This window comes from Convolutriloba macropyga, chromosome 13 (genome assembly GCF_964194025.1).
Source record: "Convolutriloba macropyga chromosome 13, txConMacr16.3, whole genome shotgun sequence".
Classification (NCBI taxonomy): Eukaryota; Metazoa; Xenacoelomorpha; order Acoela; family Convolutidae; genus Convolutriloba; species Convolutriloba macropyga.
The window spans coordinates 12,212,732-12,232,393 of NC_134480.1; the positions used below are offsets into that span (position 1 = coordinate 12,212,732).

The 19,662-nt window shown below is 44.6% G+C and overlaps 1 protein-coding gene and 32 non-coding genes across 33 annotated transcripts in view; 1 reads left to right on the top strand and 32 right to left on the bottom strand.

Moving 5' to 3' along the window:
* LOC142351596 (xaa-Pro aminopeptidase ApepP-like) overlaps positions 1 to 19,662 on the top strand; it is a 702,879-nt gene that overhangs the window by 238,655 nt on the left and 444,562 nt on the right. The gene's annotated exons all lie outside the window — the stretch shown is intronic.
* Positions 1,795 to 1,876, bottom strand: Trnal-aag (transfer RNA leucine (anticodon AAG)). The gene has a single exon. It is a non-coding gene; the product is annotated as a tRNA-Leu (tRNA).
* Trnal-aag (transfer RNA leucine (anticodon AAG)) lies at positions 2,130 to 2,211 on the bottom strand. Its single transcript has one exon. It is a non-coding gene; the product is annotated as a tRNA-Leu (tRNA).
* On the bottom strand, positions 2,382 to 2,463 carry Trnal-aag (transfer RNA leucine (anticodon AAG)). The gene has a single exon. It is a non-coding gene; the product is annotated as a tRNA-Leu (tRNA).
* On the bottom strand, positions 2,717 to 2,798 carry Trnal-aag (transfer RNA leucine (anticodon AAG)). Its single transcript has one exon. It is a non-coding gene; the product is annotated as a tRNA-Leu (tRNA).
* Trnal-aag (transfer RNA leucine (anticodon AAG)) lies at positions 2,969 to 3,050 on the bottom strand. Its single transcript has one exon. It is a non-coding gene; the product is annotated as a tRNA-Leu (tRNA).
* Trnal-aag (transfer RNA leucine (anticodon AAG)) lies at positions 3,304 to 3,385 on the bottom strand. The gene has a single exon. It is a non-coding gene; the product is annotated as a tRNA-Leu (tRNA).
* Trnal-aag (transfer RNA leucine (anticodon AAG)) lies at positions 6,224 to 6,305 on the bottom strand. The gene has a single exon. It is a non-coding gene; the product is annotated as a tRNA-Leu (tRNA).
* On the bottom strand, positions 7,183 to 7,264 carry Trnal-aag (transfer RNA leucine (anticodon AAG)). The gene has a single exon. It is a non-coding gene; the product is annotated as a tRNA-Leu (tRNA).
* Positions 8,044 to 8,125, bottom strand: Trnal-aag (transfer RNA leucine (anticodon AAG)). Its single transcript has one exon. It is a non-coding gene; the product is annotated as a tRNA-Leu (tRNA).
* Positions 8,570 to 8,651, bottom strand: Trnal-aag (transfer RNA leucine (anticodon AAG)). The gene has a single exon. It is a non-coding gene; the product is annotated as a tRNA-Leu (tRNA).
* Positions 8,905 to 8,986, bottom strand: Trnal-aag (transfer RNA leucine (anticodon AAG)). The gene has a single exon. It is a non-coding gene; the product is annotated as a tRNA-Leu (tRNA).
* Trnal-aag (transfer RNA leucine (anticodon AAG)) lies at positions 9,240 to 9,321 on the bottom strand. Its single transcript has one exon. It is a non-coding gene; the product is annotated as a tRNA-Leu (tRNA).
* On the bottom strand, positions 9,575 to 9,656 carry Trnal-aag (transfer RNA leucine (anticodon AAG)). Its single transcript has one exon. It is a non-coding gene; the product is annotated as a tRNA-Leu (tRNA).
* Positions 10,241 to 10,322, bottom strand: Trnal-aag (transfer RNA leucine (anticodon AAG)). The gene has a single exon. It is a non-coding gene; the product is annotated as a tRNA-Leu (tRNA).
* On the bottom strand, positions 10,771 to 10,852 carry Trnal-aag (transfer RNA leucine (anticodon AAG)). Its single transcript has one exon. It is a non-coding gene; the product is annotated as a tRNA-Leu (tRNA).
* Trnal-aag (transfer RNA leucine (anticodon AAG)) lies at positions 11,106 to 11,187 on the bottom strand. Its single transcript is given in 2 exon segments — positions 11,106 to 11,140; positions 11,150 to 11,187. It is a non-coding gene; the product is annotated as a tRNA-Leu (tRNA).
* Trnal-aag (transfer RNA leucine (anticodon AAG)) lies at positions 11,439 to 11,520 on the bottom strand. The gene has a single exon. It is a non-coding gene; the product is annotated as a tRNA-Leu (tRNA).
* Positions 11,774 to 11,855, bottom strand: Trnal-aag (transfer RNA leucine (anticodon AAG)). The gene has a single exon. It is a non-coding gene; the product is annotated as a tRNA-Leu (tRNA).
* On the bottom strand, positions 12,109 to 12,190 carry Trnal-aag (transfer RNA leucine (anticodon AAG)). Its single transcript has one exon. It is a non-coding gene; the product is annotated as a tRNA-Leu (tRNA).
* On the bottom strand, positions 12,445 to 12,526 carry Trnal-aag (transfer RNA leucine (anticodon AAG)). Its single transcript has one exon. It is a non-coding gene; the product is annotated as a tRNA-Leu (tRNA).
* Positions 12,778 to 12,859, bottom strand: Trnal-aag (transfer RNA leucine (anticodon AAG)). The gene has a single exon. It is a non-coding gene; the product is annotated as a tRNA-Leu (tRNA).
* Trnal-aag (transfer RNA leucine (anticodon AAG)) lies at positions 13,113 to 13,194 on the bottom strand. The gene has a single exon. It is a non-coding gene; the product is annotated as a tRNA-Leu (tRNA).
* Trnal-aag (transfer RNA leucine (anticodon AAG)) lies at positions 13,449 to 13,530 on the bottom strand. The gene has a single exon. It is a non-coding gene; the product is annotated as a tRNA-Leu (tRNA).
* Positions 13,784 to 13,865, bottom strand: Trnal-aag (transfer RNA leucine (anticodon AAG)). Its single transcript has one exon. It is a non-coding gene; the product is annotated as a tRNA-Leu (tRNA).
* Positions 14,120 to 14,201, bottom strand: Trnal-aag (transfer RNA leucine (anticodon AAG)). Its single transcript has one exon. It is a non-coding gene; the product is annotated as a tRNA-Leu (tRNA).
* On the bottom strand, positions 14,455 to 14,536 carry Trnal-aag (transfer RNA leucine (anticodon AAG)). The gene has a single exon. It is a non-coding gene; the product is annotated as a tRNA-Leu (tRNA).
* Trnal-aag (transfer RNA leucine (anticodon AAG)) lies at positions 14,788 to 14,869 on the bottom strand. The gene has a single exon. It is a non-coding gene; the product is annotated as a tRNA-Leu (tRNA).
* Trnai-aau (transfer RNA isoleucine (anticodon AAU)) lies at positions 15,120 to 15,201 on the bottom strand. Its single transcript has one exon. It is a non-coding gene; the product is annotated as a tRNA-Ile (tRNA).
* Positions 16,813 to 16,894, bottom strand: Trnal-aag (transfer RNA leucine (anticodon AAG)). Its single transcript has one exon. It is a non-coding gene; the product is annotated as a tRNA-Leu (tRNA).
* Trnal-aag (transfer RNA leucine (anticodon AAG)) lies at positions 18,212 to 18,293 on the bottom strand. Its single transcript has one exon. It is a non-coding gene; the product is annotated as a tRNA-Leu (tRNA).
* Positions 18,547 to 18,628, bottom strand: Trnal-aag (transfer RNA leucine (anticodon AAG)). The gene has a single exon. It is a non-coding gene; the product is annotated as a tRNA-Leu (tRNA).
* On the bottom strand, positions 18,882 to 18,963 carry Trnal-aag (transfer RNA leucine (anticodon AAG)). The gene has a single exon. It is a non-coding gene; the product is annotated as a tRNA-Leu (tRNA).

Here is a 19,662-nt window from a genome sequence, read left to right on the forward strand (position 1 = left end):
GTTTACGGATATTAATGGACCAGAATAAAAAGTGAGAGCAGTGGGTTTGGAACCCAGGCATCCAAAGATTCTGAGACCTTAATGCAGGTCGTTAGACCCCTCGTGCCTCCTGCCTTGATACTGTTAAAAATCTTGCAAGAGCTTCTAATTTTGTTGCCCTATTTGTTGCTATAACTGGGCAGAATCAATAATTTGACAGGAGTGCGATTCGAACCCACGCATCCGAAGAAACTGCGGCCTTAACGCAACGCTTTAGACCGCTCGGCCATCCTGCCGTGTTACTTTTCAAGATCGCTAAGTGTTACTTTTCAAGGGACGCTAAGTTTATTGCCTTTTATATTCCCATTAATGGACCGAAATGAAAAATAACAGCAGTGGGTTTAAAACCCAGGCATCCAAAGATTCTGCGACCTTTACGCAGGCCCTTAGACCCCTCGGGCCTCCAGCCGTGATCTTGTTATAATCTTGCAAGAGATGCAGTGTTGATTTTAGAGATCTTACAAGAGACGCTAAATCTATTGCCTTGTTTACGGATATTAATGGACCAGAATAAAAAGTGAGAGCAGTGGGTTTGGAACCCAGGCATCCAAAGATTCTGAGACCTTAATGCGGGTCGTTAGACCCCTCGTGCCTCCTGCCTTGATATTGTTAAAAATCTTGCAAGAGATGCTATCTAATTTGGTTGCCCTATTTGTTGCTTTAACTGGGCAGAATCAATAATTTGACAGGAGTGGGATTCGAACCCACGCATCCGAAGATACTGCGGCCTTAACGCAGCGCTTTAGACCGCTCGGCTTTCCTGACGTGTTAGTTTTCAAGATCGCTAATTGTTACTTTACAAGAGACGCTAAGTTTATTGCCTTATATATTCCCCATTAATGGACCGGAATGAAAAATGACAGCAGTGGGTTTGAAAACCAGGCATCCACAAAGATTATGCGACCTTAACGCAGATCATTAGACCCTTCGGGCATTCTGCCGTGATAATGTTGTAAATCTGGCCAGAGATGAAGTGTTGATTTTAGAGATCTTACAAGAGACGCTAAATCTATTGCCTTATTTACTAATATTAATGGACCAAAAAAAGTGAGAGCAGTGGGTTCGGAACCCAGGTAGCCAAAGATTCTGAGACCTAAATGCAGGCCCTTAGACGCCTCGGGCCTCCAACCGTGATCTTGTTATAATCTTGCAAGAGATGCAGTGTTGATTTTAGAGATCTTACAAAAACGCTAAATATATTGCCTAATTTACTAATATTAATGGACCAGTATAAAAAGTGAGAGCAGTGGGTTTGTAACCCAGGCATCCAAAGTTTCTTAGACCTTAATGCAGGTCCTTAGACCACTCGGCCATCCTGACGTGTTAGTTTTCAAGATCGCTAATTGTTACTTTACAAGAGACGCTAAGTTTATTGCCTTATATATTCCCCATAAATGGACCGGAATGAACAATGACAGCAATGGGTTTGAAACCCAGGCATCCACAAAGATTGTGCGACCTTAACGCAGATCATTAGACCCTTCGGGCATCCTGCCGTGATAATGTTGTAAATCTGGCAACAGATGCAGTGTTGATTTTAGAGATCTTACAAGAGACGCTAAATCTATTGCCTTATTTACCGATATTAATGGACCAGAATAAAAAGTTTGGAACCCAGGCATCCAAAAATTCTGAGACCTTAATGCAGGTCCTTAGACCCCTCGGGCCTCCTGCGGTGATATTGTTAAAAATCTTGCCAGAGATGCTAATTTTGTTGCCCGATTTGTTGCTATAACTGGGACAGAATCAATAAGTTGACAGGAGTGGGATTCGAACCCACGCATCCGAAGATACTGCGGCCTTAACGCAGCGCCTTAGACCACTCGCCCATCCTGACGTGTTAGTTTTCAAAATCGCTAATTGTTACTTTACAAGAGACGCTAAGTTTATTGCCCTATATATTCCCATTAATGGACCCGAATGCAAAATGACAGCAGTGGGTTTGAAATCCAGGCATCCAAAGATTCTGCGACCTTAACGCAGGTCCTTAGACCCTTCGGTCATGCGGCCGTGATATTGTTATAAATCTTGCAAGAGATGCTATTTTTGTTGCTCTATTTGTTGCTATACCTGGGGCAGAATCAATAATTTGACAGGAGTGGGGTTCGAACCCACGCATCCGAAGGTACTGCGGCCTTAACGCAGCGCCTTAGACCACTAGGCCATCTTGACGTGTTAGTTTTCAAGATCGCTAATTTTTACTTTACAAGAGACGATTCTGAGACCTTAATGCAGGTCCTTAGACCCCTCGGGCCTCCTGCCGTGATATTATTAAAAATCTTGCCAGAGATGCTAATTTTGTTGCCCGATTTGTTGCTATAACTGGGACAGAATCAATAAGTTGACAGGAGTGGGATTCGAACCCACGCATCCGAAGATACTGCGGCCTTAACGCAGCGCCTTAGACCACTCGCCCATCCTGACGTGTTAGTTTTCAAAATCGCTAATTGTTACTTTACAAGAGACGCTAAGTTTATTGCCCTATATATTCCCATTAATGGACCCGAATGCAAAATGACAGCAGTGGGTTTGAAATACAGGCATCCAAAGACTCTGCGACCTTAACGCAGGTCCTTAGACCCTTCGGGCATGCGGCCGTGATATTGTTATAAATCTTGCAAGAGATGCTATTTTTGTTGCTCTATTTGTTGCTATACCTGGGGCAGAATCAATAATTTGACAGGAGTGGGATTCGAACCCACGCATCCGAAGGTACTGCGGCCTTAACGCAGCGCCTTAGACCACTAGGCCATCCTGACGTGTTAGTTTTCAAGATCGCTAATTGTTACTTTACAAGAGACGATTCTGAGACCTTAATGCAGGTCCTTAGACCCCTCGGGCCTCCTGCCGTGATATTATTAAAAATCTTGCCAGAGATGCTAATTTTGTTGCCCGATTTGTTGCTATAACTGGGACAGAATCAATAAGTTGACAGGAGTGGGATTCGAACCCACGCATCCGAAGATACTGCGGCCTTAACGCAGCGCCTTAGACCACTCGCCCATCCTGACGTGTTAGTTTTCAAAATCGCTAATTGTTACTTTACAAGAGACGCTAAGTTTATTGCCCTATATATTCCCATTAATGGACCCGAATGCAAAATGACAGCAGTGGGTTTGAAATCCAGGCATCCAAAGACTCTGCGACCTTAACGCAGGTCCTTAGACCCTTCGGGCATGCGGCCGTGATATTGTTATAAATCTTGCAAGAGATGCTATTTTTGTTGCTCTATTTGTTGCTATACCTGGGGCAGAATCAATAATTTGACAGGAGTGGGATTCGAACCCACGCATCCGAAGGTACTGCGGCCTTAACGCAGCGCCTTAGACCACTAGGCCATCCTGACGTGTTAGTTTTCAAGATCGCTAATTGTTACTTTACAAGAGACGATTCTGAGACCTTAATGCAGGTCCTTAGACCCCTCGGGCCTCCTGCCGTGATTTTATTAAAAATCTTGCCAGAGATGCTAATTTTGTTGCCCTATTTGCTGCTATAACTGGAGCAGAATCAATGAATTGATAGGAGTGGGATGCGAACGCACGCATCCGAAGGTACTGCGGCCTTAATGCAGCGCCTTAGACCACTCGGCCATCTGACGTGTTAGTTTTCAAGATCGCTAATTGTTACTTTACAAGAGACGCTAAGTTTATTGCCTTATATATTCCCCATTAATGGACCGGAATGAAAAATGACAGCAGTGGGTTTGAAACGCAGGCATCCACGAAGATTCTGCGACCTTAACGCAGATCATTAGACCCTTCGGGCATCCTGCCGTGATGATGTTGTAAATCTGGCAAGAGATGCAGTGTTGATTTTAGAGATCTTACAAGAGACGCTAAATCTATTGCCTTATTTACCAATATTAATGGACCAGAATAAAAAATGAGAGCAGTGGGTTTGGAACCCAGGCATCCAAAGATTCGGAGACCTTAATGCAGGTCCTTAGACCCCTCGGGCCTCCTGCCGTGATATTGTTAGAAATCTTGCCAGAGATGCTAATTTTGTTGACCAATTTGTTGCTATAACTGGGGCAGAATCAATAAATTGACAGGAGTGGGTTGCGAACGCACGCTTCCGAAGGTACTCCAGCCTTAACGCAGCGCCTTAGACCACTAGGCCATCCTGACGTGTTAGTTTTCAAGATCGCTAATTGTTACTTTACAAGAGACGATTCTGAGACCTTAATGCAGGTCCTTAGACCCCTCGGGCCTCCTGCCGTGATATTATTAAAAATCTTGCCAGAGATGCTAATTTTGTTGCCCTATTTGCTGCTATAACTGGAGCAGAATCAATGAATTGATAGGAGTGGGATGCGAACGCACGCATCCGAAGGTACTGCGGCCTTAATGCAGCGCCTTAGACCACTCGGCCATCTGACGTGTTAGTTTTCAAGATCGCTAATTGTTACTTTACAAGAGACGCTAAGTTTATTGCCTTATATATTCCCCATTAATGGACCGGAATGAAAAATGACAGCAGTGGGTTTGAAACGCAGGCATCCACGAAGATTCTGCGACCTTAACGCAGATCATTAGACCCTTCGGGCATCCTGCCGTGATGATGTTGTAAATCTGGCAAGAGATGCAGTGTTGATTTTAGAGATCTTACAAGAGACGCTAAATCTATTGCCTTACTTACCAATATTAATGGACCAGAATAAAAAATGAGAGCAGTGGGTTTGGAACCCAGGCATCCAAAGATTCTGAGACCTTAATGCAGGTCCTTAGACCCCTCGGGCCTCCTGCCGTGATATTGTTAGAAATCTTGCCAGAGATGCTAATTTTGTTGACCAATTTGTTGCTATAACTGGGGCAGAATCAATAAATTGACAGGAGTGGGTTGCGAACGCACGCTTCCGAAGGTACTCCAGCCTTAACGCAGCGCCTTAGACCACTCGGCCATCCTGACGTGTTACTTTTCTATATCGCTAATTGTTACTTTACAAGAGACGCTAAGTTTATTGCCTTATATATTCCCCATTAATAGACCGGAATGAAAAATGACAGCAGTGGGTTTGAAAAGCAGGCATCCACGAAGATTGTGCGACCTTAACGCAGGTCATTAGACCCTTCGGGCATCCTGCCGTGATAATGTTGTAAATCTGGCAAGAGATGCAGTGTTGATTTTAGAGATCTTACAAGAGACGCTAAATCTATTGCCTTATTTACCGATATTAATGGACCAGAATAAAAAGTGAGAGCAGTGCGTTTGAAATCCAGGCGTCCAAAGACTGCGACCTTAATGCAGGACCTTAGACCCTTCGGGCCTGCGGCCGTGATATTGTTATAAATCTTGCGAGATGCTATTTTTGTTGCTCTTTGTTGCTATAACTGGTTCAGAATCAATAAGTTGACAGGAGTGGGTTGCGAACGCACGCTTCCGAAGGTACTCCAGCCTTAACGCAGCGCCTTAGACCACTCGGCCATCCTGACGTGTTACTTTTCTAGATCGCTAATTGTTACTTTACAAGAGACGCTAAGTTTATTGCCTTATATATTCCCCATTAATGGACCGGAATGAAAAATGACAGCAGTGGGTTTAAAAAGCAGGCATCCACGAAGATTGTGCGACCTTAACGCAGATAATTAGACCCCTCGGGCATCCTGCCGTGATAATGTTGTAAATCTGGCAAGAGATGCAGTGTTGATTTTAGAGATCTTACAAGAGACGCTAAATCTATTGCCTTATTTACCGATATTAATGGACCAGAATAAAAGGTGAGAGCACTGGGTTTGGAACCCAGGCATCCAAAAATTCTGAGACCTTAATGCAGGTCCTTAGACCCCTCGGGCCTCCTGCCGTGATATTGTTAAAAATCTTGCCAGAGATGCTAATTTTGTTGCCCTATTTGCTGCTATAACTGGGGCAGAATCAATGAATTGACAGGAGTGGGATGCGAACGCACGCATCCGAAGGTACTGCGGCCTTAATGCAGCGCCTTAGACCACTCGGCCATCCTGACGTGTTAGTTTTCAAGATCGCTAATTGTTACTTTACAAGAGACGCTAAATCTATTGCCCTATTTACCGATATTAATGGACCAGAATAAAAAGTGAGAGCAGTGGGTTTGGAACCCAGGCATCCAAAGATTCTGAGACCTTAATGCAGGTCTTTAGACCCCTCGGGCCTCCTGCCGTGATATTGTTAAAAATCTTGCCAGAGATGCTAATTTTGTTGCCCTATTTGACAGGAGTGGGATTCGAACCCACGCATCCGCAGCTACTGCGGCCTTAACGCAGCGCCTTAGACCACTGGGCCATCCTGCCGTGTTAATTTTCAAGATCGCTAAGTGTTAATTTTCAAGGGACGCTAAGTTTATTGCCTTATATATTCCCATTAATGGACGGAAATGAAAAATGACAGCAGTGGGTTTGAAACGCAGGCATCCAAAGTTTCTGCGACCTTAACGCAGGTCCTTAGACCCCTCAGGCATCCTTCCGTGATATTGTTATAATCTTGCAAGAGATGCGGTGCTGATTTTAGAGATCTTACGAGAGACGCTAAATGTATTGCCTTATTTTTTGCTATTAACGGACCAGAATAAAAAGTGAGAGCAGTGGATTTGGAACCCAGGCATCCAAAGATTCTGAGACTTTAATGCAGGTCCTCAGACCCCTCGGGTTTTCTGGGATTCGAACCCACGCATCCGAAGATACTGCGGCCTTAACGCAGCGCCTTAGACCGCTCGGCCATCCTGCCGTGTTACTTTTCAAGATCGCTAAGTGTTACTTCTCAAGGGACGCTAAGTTTATTGCCTTATATATTCCCATTAATGGACGGAAATGAAAAATGACAGCAGTGGGTTTGAAACCCAGGCATCCAAAGATTCTGCGACCTTAACGCAGGTCCTTAGACCCCTCAGGCATCCTTCCGTGATATTGTTATAATCTTGCAAGAGATGCGGTGCTGATTTTAGAGATCTTACAAGAGACGCTAAATGTATTGCCTTATTTATTGCTATTAACGGACCAGAATAAAAAGTGAGAGCAGTGGATTTGGAACCCAGGCATCCAAAGACTCTGCGACCTTAATGCAGGTCCTTAGACCCTTCGGGCGTCCGGCCGTGATATTTTTATAAATCTTGCAAGAGATGCTAATTTTGTTGCTCTATTTGTTGCTCTAACTGAGGCAAAATCAATAATTTGACAGGAGTGGGATTCGAACCCACGCATCCGAAGATACTGCGGCCTTAACGCAGCGCCTTAGACCGCTCGGCCATCCTGCCGTGTTACTTTACAAGATCGCTAAGTGTAAATTTTCAAGGGACGCTAAGTTTATTGCCTTATATATTCCCATTAATGGACGGAAATGAAAAATGACAGCAGTGGGTTTGAAACGCAGGCATCCAAAGTTTCTGCGACCTTAACGCAGGTCCTTAGAGCCCTCAGGCATCCTTCCGTGATATTGTTATAATCTTGCAAGAGATGCGGTGCTGATTTTAGAGATCTTACGAGAGACGCTAAATGTATTGCCTTATTTTTTGCTATTAACGGACCAGAATAAAAAGTGAGAGCAGTGGATTTGGAACCCAGGCATCCAAAGATTCTGAGACTTTAATGCAGGTCCTCAGACCCCTCGGGTTTCCTGTCGTGATGTTGTTAAAAATCTTGCAAGAGATGCTAGTTTTATTGCCCTATTTGTTGCTATCACTGGAGCAGAACCAATAAATTGACAGGAGTTGGATTCGAATCCACGCATCCGAAGATACTGCGGCCTTAACGCAGCGCCTTAGACCGCTCGGCCATCCTGCCTTGTTACTTTTCAAGATCGCTAAGTGTCACTTTTCAAGGGACGCTAAGTTTATTGCCCTATATATTCCCATTAATGGACCCGAATGCAAAATGACAGCAGTGGGTTTGAAATCCAGGCATCCAAAGACTCTGCGACCTTAATGCAGGTCCTTAGACCCTTCGGGCATCCGGCCGTGATATTGTTATAAATCTTGCAAGAGATGCTAATTTTGTTGCTCTATTTGTTGCTATAACTGGGGCAAAATCAATAATTTGACAGGAGTGGGATTCGAACCCACGCATCCGAAGATACTGCGGCCTTAACGCAGCGCCTTAGACCGCTCGGCCATCCTGCCGTGTTACTGTTCAAGATCGCTAAGTGTTACTTCTCAAGGGACGCTAAGTTTATTGCCTTATATATTCCCATTAATGGACGGAAATGAAAAATGACAGCAGTGGGTTTGAAACCCAGGCATCCAAAGATTCTGCAACCTTAACGCAGGTCCTTAGACCCCTCAGGCATCCTTCCGTGATATTGTTATAATCTTGCAAGAGATGCGGTGCTGATTTTAGAGATCTTACAAGAGACGCTAAATGTATTGCCTTATTTATTGCCATTAATGGACCCGAATGAAAAATGACAGCAGTGAGTTTAAAACCCAGGCATCCAAAGACTCTGCGACCTTAATGCAGGTCCTTAGACCCTTCGGGCATGCGGCCGTGATATTGTTATAAATCTTGCAACAGATGCTAATTTTGTTGCTCTATTTGTTGCTATAATTGGGGAAAAATCAATAATTTGACAGGAGTGGGATTCGAACCCACGCATCCGAAGCTACTGCGGCCTTAACGCAGCGCCTTAGACCGCTCGGCCATCCTGCCGTGTTACTTTTCAAGATCGCTAAGTGTTACTTTTCAAGGGACGCTAAGTTTATTGCCCTATATATTCCCATTAATGGACCCGAATGCAAATTGACAGCAGTGGGTTTGAAATCCAGGCATCCAAAGCCTCTGCGACCTTAATGCAGGTCCTTAGACCCTTCGGGCATGCGGCCGTGATATTGTTATAAATATTGCAAGAGATGCTATTTTTGTTGCTCTATTTGTTGCTATAACTGGGGCAGAATCAATAATTTGACAGGAGTGGGATTCGAACCCACGCATCCGAAGGTACTGCGGCCTTAACGCAGCGCCTTAGACCACTAGGCCATCCTGCCGTGTTACTTTTCAAGATCGCTAAGTGTTACTTTTCAAGGGACCCTGAGTTTATTGCCTTATATATTCCCATTAATGGACCCGAATGAGAAATGACAGCAGTGGGTTTGAGATCCAGGCATCCATAGACTCTGCGACCTTAATGCAGGTCCTTAGACACTTCGAGCATGCGGCCGTGATATTGTTATAAATCTTGCAACAGATGCTAATTTTGTTGCTCTATTTGTTGCTATAACTGGGGCAGAATCAATAATTTGACAGGAGTGGGATTCGAACCCACGCATCCGAAGATACTGGGACCTTAACGCAGCGCCTTAGACCGCTCGGCCATCCTGCCGTGTTACTTTACAAGATCGCTAAGTGTTACTGTTCAAGGCACGCTAGGTTTATTGCCTTATATATTCCCATTAATGGACCTGAATGAAAAATGACAGCAGTGAGTTTAAAACCCAGGCATCCAAAGACTCTGCGACCTTAATGCAGGTCCTTAGACCCTTCGGGCATGCGGCCGTGATATTGTTATAAATCTTGCAACAGATGCTAATTTTGTTGCTCTATTTGTTGCTATAATTGGGGCAAAATCAATAATTTGACATGAGTGGGATTCGAACCCACGCATCCGAAGCTACTGCGGCCTTAACGCAGCGCCTTAGACCGCTCGGCCATCCTGCCGTGTTACTTTTCAAGATCGCTAAGTGTTACTTTTCAAGGGACGCTAAGTTTATTGCCCTATATATTCCCATTAATGGACCCTAATGCAAAATGACAGCAGTGGGTTTGAAATCCAGGCATCCAAAGACTCTGCGACCTTAATGCAGGTCCTTAGACCCTTCGGGCATCCGGCCGTGATATTGTTATAAATCTTGCGAGATGCTAATTTTGTTGCTCTATTTGTTGCTATAACTGGGGCAAAATCAATAATTTGCCAGGAGTTGGATTCGAACCCACGCATCAGAAGATACTGCGGCCTTAACGCAGCGCCTTAGACCGCTCGGCCATCCTGCTTTGTTACTTTTCAAGATTGCTAAGTGTTACTTTTCAAGGGACGCTAAGTTTATTGCCTTATATATTCCCATTAATGGACGGAAATGAAAAATGACAGCAGTGGATTTGAAACCCAGGCATCCAAAAATTCTGCGACCTTAACGCAGGTCCTTAGACCCTTCGGGCATCCGGCCGTGATATTGTTGTAAATCTTGCAAGAGATGCTAATTTTGTTGCTCTCTGTTGCTATACCTGGGGCAGAATCAATAATTTGACAGGAGTGGGATTCGAACCCACGCATCCGAACATACTGGGGCCTTAACGCAGCGCCTTAGACCGCTCGGCCATCCTGCCTTGTTACTTTGCAAGATCGCTAAGTGTTACTGTTCAAGGGACGCTAGGTTTATTGCCTTATATATTCCCATTAATGGACCTGAATGAAAAATGACAGCAGTGAGTTTGAAACCCAGGCATCCAAAGACTCTGCGACCTTAATGCAGGTCCTTAGACCCTTCGGGCATCCTTCCGTGATATTGTTATAATCTTGCAAGAGATGCGGTGCTGATTTTAGAGATCTTAAAAGAGATGCTAAATCTATTGCCTTATTTACTAATATTAAGGGACCAGAATAAAAAGTGAGAGCAGTGGGTTTGGAACCCAGGCATCCAAAGATTCTGAGACCTTAATGCAGGTCCTTAGACCCCTCGCGCCTCCTGCCGTGATACTGTTAAAAATCTTGCAAGAGATGCTATCTAATTTTGTTGCCCTATTTGTTGCTATAACATGGGCAGAATCAATAAATTGACAGGAGTGGTATTCGAACCCACGCATCCGAAGATACTGCGGCCTTAACGCAGCGCCTTAGACCGCTCGGCCATCCTGACGTGTTACTTTTCGAGATCGCTAAGTGTTACTTTTCAAGGGACGCTAAGTTTATTGCCCTATATATTACCATTAATGGACCCGAATGCAAAATGACAGCAGTGGGTTTGAAATCCAGGCATCCAAAGACTCTACGACCTTAATGCAGGTCCTTAGACCCTTCGGGCATCCAGCCGTGATATTGTTATAAATCTTGCAAGAGATGCTAATTTTGTTGCTCTATTTGTTGCTATAACTGGGGCAAAATCAATAATTTGACAGGAGTGGGATTCGAACCCACGCATCCGAAGATAGTGCGGCCTTAACTCAGCGCCTTAGACCGCTCGGCCATCCTGCCGTGTTACTTTTCAAGATCGCTAAGTGTTACTTTTCAAGGGACGCTAAGTTTATTGCCTTATATATTCCCATTAATGGACCCGAATGAAAAATGACAGCTTTGGGTTTGAAATCCAGGCATCCAAAGACTCAGCGACATTAATGCAGGTCCTTAGACCCTTCGGGCACGCGGCCGTGATATTGTTGTAAATCTTGCAAGAGATGCTATTTTTGTTGCTCTCTGTTGCTATACCTGGGGCAGAATCAATAATTTGACAGGAGTGGGATTCGAACCCACGCATCCGAAGATACTGGGGCCTTAACGCAGCGCCTTAGACCGCTCGGCCATCCTGCCTTGTTACTTTGCAAGATCGCTAAGTGTTACTGTTCAAGGGACGCTAGGTTTATTGCCTTATATATTCCCATTAATGGACCTGAATGAAAAATGACAGCAGTGAGTTTGAAACCCAGGCATCCAAAGACTCTGCGACCTTAATGCAGGTCCTTAGACCCTTCGGGCATCCGGCCGTGATATTGTTATAAATCTTGCAAGAGATGCTAATTTTGTTGCTCTATTTGTTGCTATAACTGGGGCAAAATCAATAATTTGACAGGAGTGGGATTCGAACCCACGCATCCGAAGATACTGCGGCCTTAACGCAGCGCCTTAGACCGCTCGGCCATCCTGCCGTGTTACTTTTCAAGATCGCTAAGTGTTACTTTTCAAGGGACGCTAAGTTTATTGCCTTATATATTCCCATTAATGGACCCGAATGAAAAAAGACAGCAGTGGGTTTGAAATCCAGGCATCCAAAGACTCTGCGACCTTAATGCAGGTCCTTAGACATTTCGAGCATGCGGCCGTGATATTGTTATAAATCATGCAAGAGATGCTATTTTTGTTGCTCTATTTGTTGCTATAACTGGGGCAGAATTAATAATTTGACAGGAGTGGGATTCGAACCCACGCATCCGAAGATACTGGGGCCTTAACGCAGCGCCTTAGACCGCTCGGCCATCCTGCCGTGGTACTTTTCAAGATCGCTAAGTGTTACTATTCAAGGGACGCTAAGTTTATTGCCTTATATATTCCCATTAATGGACCCGAATGAAAAATGACAGCAGTGGGTTTGAAATCCAGGCATCCAAAGACTCAGCGACATTATTGCAGGTCCTTAGAAGACCCTTCGGGCACGCGGCCGTGATATTGTTGTAAATCTTGCAAGAGATGCTATTTTTGTTGCTCTCTGTTGCTATACCTGGGGCAGAATCAATAATTTGACAGGAGTGGGATTCGAACCCACGCATCCGAAGATACTGGGGCCTTAACGCAGCGCCTTAGACCCCTCGGCCATCCTGCCTTGTTACTTTGCAAGATCGCTAAGTGTTACTGTTCAAGGGACGCTAGGTTTATTGCCTTATATATTCCCATTAATGGACCTGAATGAAAAATGACAGCAGTGAGTTTGAAACCCAGGCATCCAAAGACTCTGCGACCTTAATGCAGGTCCTTAGACCCTTCGGGCATGCGGCCGTGATATTGTTATAAATCTTGCAAGAGATGCTATTTTTGTTGCTCTTTGTTGCTATACCTGGGGCAAAATCAATAATTTGACAGGAGTGGGATTCGAACCCACGCATCCGAAGATACTGCGGCCTTAACGCAGCGCCTTAGACCGCTCGGCCATCCTGCCGTGTTACTTTTCAAGATCGCTAAGTGTTACTTTTTAAGGGACGCTAAGTTTATTGCCTTATATATTCCCATTAATGGACCCGAATGAAAAATGACAGCAGTGGGTTTGAAATCCAGGCATCCAAAGACTCTGCGACCTTAATGCAGGTCCTTAGACATTTCGAGCATGCGGCCGTGATATTGTTATAAATCATGCAAGAGATGCTATTTTTGTTGCTCTATTTGTTGCTATAACTGGGGCAGAATTAATAATTTGACAGGAGTGGGATTCGAACCCACGCATCCGAAGATACTGGGGCCTTAACGCAGCGCCTTAGACCGCTCGGCCATCCTGCCGTGGTACTTTTCAAGATCGCTAAGTGTTACTATTCAAGGGACGCTAAGTTTATTGCCTTATATATTCCCATTAATGGACCCGAATGAAAAATGACAGCAGTGGGTTTGAAATCCAGGCATCCAAAGACTCAGCGACATTATTGCAGGTCCTTAGAAGACCCTTCGGGCACGCGGCCGTGATATTGTTATAAATCTTGCAAGAGATGCTATTTTTGTTGCTCTTTGTTGCTATACCTGGGGCAAAATCAATAATTTGACAGGAGTGGGATTCGAACCCACGCATCCGAAGATACTGCGGCCTTAACGCAGCGCCTTAGACCGCTCGGCCATCCTGCCGTGTTACTTTTCAAGATCGCTAAGTGTTACTTTTTAAGGGACGCTAAGTTTATTGCCTTATATATTCCCATTAATGGACCCGAATGAAAAATGACAGCAGTGGGTTTGAAATCCAGGCATCCAAAGACTCTGCGACCTTAATGCAGGTCCTTAGACATTTCGAGCATGCGGCCGTGATATTGTTATAAATCATGCAAGAGATGCTATTTTTGTTGCTCTATTTGTTGCTATAACTGGGGCAGAATTAATAATTTGACAGGAGTGGGATTCGAACCCACGCATCCGAAGATACTGGGGCCTTAACGCAGCGCCTTAGACCGCTCGGCCATCCTGCCGTGGTACTTTTCAAGATCGCTAAGTGTTACTATTCAAGGGACGCTAAGTTTATTGCCTTATATATTCCCATTAATGGACCCGAATGAAAAATGACAGCAGTGGGTTTGAAATCCAGGCATCCAAAGACTCAGCGACATTATTGCAGGTCCTTAGAAGACCCTTCGGGCACGCGGCCGTGATATTGTTGTAAATCTTGCAAGATTTGCTATTTTTGTTGCTCTCTGTTGCTATACCTGGGGCAGAATCAATAATTTGACAGGAGTGGGATTCGAACCCACGCATCCGAAGATACTGGGGCCTTAACGCAGCGCCTTAGACCCCTCGGCCATCCTGCCTTGTTACTTTGCAAGATCGCTAAGTGTTACTGTTCAAGGGACGCTAGGTTTATTGCCTTATATATTCCCATTAATGGACCTGAATGAAAAATGACAGCAGTGAGTTTGAAACCCAGGCATCCAAAGACTCTGCGACCTTAATGCAGGTCCTTAGACCCTTCGGGCATCCGGCCGTGATATTGTTATAAATCTTGCAAGAGATGCTATTTTTGTTGCTCTATTTGTTGCTATAACTGGGGCAGAATCAATAATTTGACAGGAGTGGGATTCGAACCCACGCATCCGAAGATACTGCGGCCTTAACGCAGCGCCTTAGACCGCTCGGCCATCCTGCCGTGTTACTTTTAAAGATCGCTAAGTGTTACTTTTCAAGGGACGCTGAGTTTATTGCCTTATATATTCCCATTAATGGACCCGAATGAGAAATGACAGCAGTGGGTTTGAGATCCAGGCATCCAAAGACTGCGACTTTAATGCAGGTCCTTAGACACTTCGAGCATGCGGCCGTGATATTGTTATAAATCATGCAAGAGATGCTATTTTTGTTGCTCTATTTGTTGCTATAACTGGGGCAGAATCAATAATTTGACAGGAGTGGGATTCGAACCCACGCATCCGAAGATACTGGGGCCTTAACGCAGCGCCTTAGACCGCTCGGCCATCCTGCCGTGTTACTTTGCAAGATCGCTAATTGTTACTGTTCAAGGGACGCTAGGTTTATTGCCTTATATATTCCCATTAATGGACCTGAATGAAAAATGACAGCAGTGAGTTTGAAACCCAGGCATCCAAAGACTCTGCGACCCTAATTCAGGTCCTTAGACCCTTCGGGCATCCGGCCGTGATATTGTTGTAAATCTTGCAAGAGATGCTAATTTTGTTGCCATTTGTTGCTATAACTGGAGCATAATCAATAAATGACAGGACTGGGATTCGAACCCACGCATCCAAAGATACTGCGGCATTAACGCAGCGCCTTAGACCGCTCGGCCATTCTGCCGTGTTACGTTTCAAGATCGCTAAGTGTTATTTTTCAAGGGAGGCTAAGTTTATTCGCCCTATATATTCCCATTAATGGACCCGAATGAAAAATGACAGCTGTGGGTTTGAAATCCATGCTTCCAAGACTCTGCGATCTTAATGCAGGTCCTTAGACCATTCGGGCGTCCGGCCTTGATCTTGGTTATAAATCTTGCAAGAGATGCTATTTTTGTTGCTCTATTTGTTGCTATAACTGGGGCAGAATCAATAAAATGACAGGAGCGGGATTCGAACCCACGCATCCGAAGATACTGCGGCCTAAACTCAGCGCCTTAGACCGCTCGGCCATTCTGCCGTGTTACGTTTCAAGATCGCTAAGTGTTATTTTTCAAGGGAGGCTAAGTTTATTCGCCCTATATATTCCCATTAATGAACCCGAATGAAAAATGACAGCAGTGGCTTTGAAATCCAATCATCCAAAGACTCTGCGACCTTAATGCAGGTCCTCAGACCTTTCGGGCATCCGGCCGTGATATTGTTATAAATCTTGCAAGAGATGCTAAGTTTGTTGCTCTATTTGTTGCTATAACTGGGGCAAAATCAATAATTTGACAGGAGTGAGATTCGAACTCACGCATCCGAAGATACTGCGGCCTCAACGCAGCGAATTATACCGCTCAGCCATCCTGTCGTGTTAATTTTCAAGATCTTACAACAGACGCTATTTTTTTGCCTTATTTATTTCCATAAATGGACCAGAGTAAAAAAATGACAGCAGTGCGTTTGGAAACCAGGCATCTAAAGATTCTGCGACCGTAACGCAGTTCCTTAGACCGCTAGGCCATCCTGCCGTGTTACTGTTGAAGATCGCTAAGTGTTAAGTTACAAGTGACGCTAAGTTTATTGCCTCATATGTTCTCGTTAATGGACCTCGATAAAAAGTGACAACAGTGGGTTTGGAACCCAGGCATCCAAAGACTCTGCGACCTTAATGCAGGTCCTTGGACCCCTCGGACCTCCTGCCGTGATATTGTTAAAAATCTTGGAAGAGATGCTAATTTTGGTGCCCTATTTGTTGCTATAATTGGGGCAGAATCAATAAATTGACAGGAGTGGGATTAGAACCCACGCATCCGAAGATACTGCGGCCTTAACGCAGCGCCTTAGACCGCTCGGCCTGCCTGCTGTCTTACTTTTCAATATCGCTAAGTGTTGCTTTTCAAATGACGCTAAGTTTATTGCCTTATATATTCCCATTAATGCACGGAAATGAAAAATGACAGCAGTGGGTTTGAAACCCAGGCATCCAAAGATTCTGCGACCTTAACGCAGGTCCTTAGACCCCTCAGGCATCCTTCCGTGATATTGTTATAATCTTGCAAGAGATGCAGTGCTGATTTTAGAGATCTTACAAGAGACGCTAAATGTATTGCCTTTTTAATTGCTATTAACTGACCAGAATAAAAAGTGAGAGCAGTGGGTTTGGAAGCCAGGCATCCAAAGATTCTGAGACCCTAATGCAGGTCCTCAGACCCCTCGGGTTTCCTGTCGTGATATTGTTAAAAATCTTGGAAGAGATGCTAATTTTGTTGCCCTATTTGTTGCTATAATTGGAGCAGAATCAATAAATTGACAGGAGTGGGATTCGAACCCACGCATCCGCAGCTACTGCGGCCTTAACGCAGCGCCTTAGACCGCTCGGCCATCCTGCCGTGTTAATTTTCAAGATCGCTAAGTGTTACTTTTCAAGGGACGCTAAGTTTATTGCCTTATATATTCCCACTAATGGACGGAAATGAAAAATGACAGCAGTGGGTTTGAAACGCAGGCATCCAAAGTTTCTGCGACCTTAACGCAGCGCCTTAGACCGCTCGGCCATCCTGCCGTGTTAATTTTCAAGATCGCTAAGTGTTACTTTTCAAGGGACGCTAAGTTTATTGCCTTATATTTTCCCACTAATGGACGGAAATGAAAAATGATAGCAGTGGGTTTGAAACGCAGGCATCCAAAGTTTCTGCGACCTTAACCCAGGTCCTTAGTCCCCTCAGGTATCCTTCCGTGATATTGTTATAATCTTGCAAGAGATGCGGTGATGATTTTAGAGATCTTACGAGAGACGCTAAATGTATTGCCTTATTTATTGCTATTAACGGACCAGAATAAAATGTGAGAAAAGTGGATTTGGAACCCAGGCATCCAAAGATTCTGAGACTTTAATGCAGGTCCTCAGACCCCTCGGGTTTCCTGTCGTGATATTTTTAAAAAATATTGCAAGAGATGCTAGTTTTGTTGCCCTATTTGTTGCTATAACTGGAGCAGAATCAATAAATTGACAGGAGTTGGATTCGAATCCACGCATCCGAAGATACTGCGGCCTTAACGCAGCGCCTTAGACCGCTCGGCCATCCTGCCGTGTTACTTTTCAAGATCGCTAAGTGTTACTTCTCAAGGGACGCTAAGTTTATTGCCTTATATATTCCCATTAATGGACGGAAATGAAAAATGACAGCAGTGGGTTTGAAACCCAGGCATCCAAAGATTCTGCGACCTTAACGCAGGTCCTTAGATCCCTCAGGCATCCTTCCGTGATATTGTTATAATCTTGCAAGAGATGCGGTGCTGATTTTAGAGATCTTACAAGAGACGCTAAATGTATTGCCTTATTTATTGCTATTAACGGATCAGAATAAAAAGTGAGAGCAGTGGATTTGGAACCCAGGCATCCAAAGACTCTGCGAACTTAATGCAGGTCCTTAGACCCTTCGGGCATCCTGCCGTGTTACTTTTCAAGATCGCTAAGTGTTACTTTTCAAGGGACGCTAAGTTTTTTGCCTTATATATTCCCATTAATGGACCCGAATGAAAAATGACAGCAGTGGGTTTGAAATCCAGGCATCCAAAGACTCTGCGACCTTAATGCAGGTCCTTAGACCCTTCGGGCATGCGGCCGTGATAATGTTATAAATATTGCAAGAGATGCTATTTTTGTTGCTCTATTTGTTGCTATAACTGGGGCAGAATCAATAATTTGACAGGAGTGGGATTCGAAGCCACGCATCCGAAGATACTTCGGCCTTAACGCAGCGCCTTAGACCGCTCGGCCATCCTGCCGTGTTACTTTTCAAGATCGCTAAGTGTTACTTTTCAAGGGACGCTAAGTTTTTTGCCTTATATATTCCCATTAATGGACCCGAATGAAAAATGACAGCAGTGGGTTTGAAATCCAGGCATCCAAAGACTCTGCGACCTTAATGCAGGTCCTTAGACCCTTCGGGCATGCGGCCGTGATATTGTTATAAATATTGCAAGAGATGCTATTTTTGTTGCTCTATTTGTTGCTATAACTGGGGCAGAATCAATAATTTGACAGGAGTGGGATTCGAACCCACGCATCCGAAGATACTGGGGCCTTAACGCAGCGCCTTAGACCGCTCGGCCATCCTGCCGTGTTACTTTACAAGATCGCTAAGTGTTACTGTTCAAGGCACGCTAGGTTTATTGCCTTATATATTCCCATTAATGGACCTGAATGAAAAATGACAGCAGTGAGGTTGAAACCCAGGCATCCAAAGACTCTGCGACCTTAATGCAGGTCCTTAGACCCTTCGGGCATCCGGCCGTGATATTGTTATAAATCTTGCAAGAGATGCTAATTTTGTTGCTCTATTTGTTGCTATGACTGGGGCAAAATCAAGAATTTGACTGGAGTGGGATTCGAACCCACGCATCAGAAGATACTGCGGCCTTAACGCAGCGCCTTAGACCGCTCGGCCATCCTGCCGTGTTACTTTTCAAGATCGCTAAGTGTTACTTTTCAAGGGACGCTAAGTTTATTGCCTTATATATTCCCATTAATGGACGGAAATGAAAAATGACAGCAGTGGGTTTGAAACCCAGGCATCTAAAGATTCTGCGACCTTAACGCAGGTCCTTAGACCCCTCAGGCATCCTTCCGTGATATTGTTATAATCTTGCAGGGGATGCGGCGCTGATTTTAGAGATCTTAAAAGAGATGCTAAATCTATTGCCTTATTTACTAATATTAATGGACCAGAATAAAAAGTGAGAGCAGTGGGTTTGGAACCCAGGCATCCAAAGATTCTGAGACCTTAATGCAGGTCCTTAGACCCCTCGCGCCTCCTGCCGTGATACTGTTAAAAATCTTGCAAGAGATGCTATCTAATTTTGTTGCCCTATTTGTTGCTATAACATGGGCAGAATCAATAAATTGACAGGAGTGGTATTCGAACCCACGCATCCGAAGATACTGCTGCCTTAACGCAGCGCCTTAGACCGCTCGGCCATCCTGACGTGTTACTTTTCAAGATCGCTAAGTGTTACTTTTCAAGGGACGCTAAGTTTATTGCCCTATATATTACCATTAATGGACCCGAATGCAAAATGACAGCAGTGGGTTTGAAATCCAGGCATCCAAAGACTCTTAGACCTTAATGCAGGTCCTTAGACCCTTGGGGCATCC